Raw genomic sequence first — 1816 nt, forward strand, 5'->3', positions numbered from 1 at the left:
CATAGAGGGTAAGCGTCTGGTGGACGAGGAGTATGAATTCACAATTGATAAGATATGTGACATCGGCCGGGAGATCTTTGGGGAAAGTGCTCGTTTGGTGACAAATAAGGTACATTCACCAGTAAAACGTCGACGTGGTAGTGCATCGGTAGAATGGCAACAGTATGGGGTGAAGAAGACCAAAGGATGTCCAAAACATGGGGGTGAAAAGGCTAATCACACTGTCGAAGAATGCCGAAGTCAAGACGTAAAGAAGAACAAGTTTTTAGGCAGCAAGAACATTCCATTCAAGGCCACGGGCGACAGCATGAAGGGGCAACCATGCCGGTACTGCAAAAAGGAATGGCAGCATGGCCACACCTGTAAAGAATATTACGAACACAAGAATAACCGTACTGTTTTGGCTCTTCGTCGGGAGGACGATGAAGATGATCAAGGGCCAAAGACCTCAAATATCAAAGAGGCTATGGAAATAGATGCGTATGAATGTAAGTATAACATGCAAAGGAAAGAAAGAAATCCATTAAAATTGACATTGACTCCTATCATTATTAGAGAGCAAAAAGTAATAGCAAGAATAGACACGGGATCGGATATCTCATGCATAAATAAATCAATTTTAGACAGTAAATTCAATAAAGAAATAAAAATGTCCAAAATAATTGGGTCTCTTAATTATCTTTCACTTGACAATAATAAGAAAAATGTTAAAGTAAAACGAATTGGAATAACAGAACCTTTAAGAGTTCGTTATATTAATGATTTAAATTTCGATTTTGCTTTCGAAGTAGTAGATGTGGGGATCTGCTATATTGTTGCTACATTAAATAAATCCATATCTATGACATCAATACATTAAGAATGATTAAGGAATCAATTACCCAATATAGATAGTTAGTACTATTGAAATATGAGTATGCGAGTAGTATTGGCGGGATAAGGAGTATTTCTTTAAATAAAATAGAGTTTAGTAAAGAAGGTCTTTATAATTGCGAGTTGAGTGAGCACCACAGCTAGTTTAAACAGAAGCTGAACTGTTAGAAAATAAATGGATTTAAGTATAGCTTATACGTTTATAAATGAAAGATACAATGATAAAAGTGTAATCAAGGGATCAATCAGAATGATAATAGAGCTGAATAATATATAAAACTAATAAGTCAAAGTGTTGAAATATGAGTAAAATAATAGATGAGGATTTTTATTTAGGAGAGGTCTTATGGATGCCTATTTATAGTAATGGACGTATAATCCAGTCACTGAAATTAAAGAAATTGGGGAAATTTATAGAAGAGATTGAGGTAATTGCGCCTACTAAGAGGTCACAGATCTGAGGATAAGAAAAAGTTGAAAAGAAGTAGTTTTGACAGGTGCAAACCCGAAAAGGTGTATTGCACTTTAGTAGGTGTTTAAAAAGAAAGAAAAATTGGAAATGCGCTCAATTTGTCGCATAACACTATCATATCACAAGGTTTCAAGAACACAGTGACTAAAGCTTACTAAAGATATGGAAGTACAATGTGTCTAAGATGACAGTAATTCCAAGTGTAACATATTTACAAAATAAGCAGTTAAAGGTAACGGGATACACACTGGGAAAAGGATAACAACTTCAAAGATACACTAAAGATAGTGGTACAGCAGATAGTCTTTTTTATATAAATACTTGATCATTTTATTTCATAATAAAGACAATCTTATAAACAGTCTCAAATTATTCATAAACTGCCTTATAATTTTTACTTACCTCTAAACACAACATTTTTTAATTTGAATTCATACCTATAATATGTCTGCCTCCAACTCTCCTATCTCT

This window comes from Mucor mucedo (genome assembly GCF_025094135.1).
Source record: "Mucor mucedo strain NRRL 3635 chromosome Unknown EV154scaffold_141, whole genome shotgun sequence".
Lineage (NCBI taxonomy): Eukaryota > Fungi > Mucoromycota > Mucoromycetes > Mucorales > Mucoraceae > Mucor > Mucor mucedo.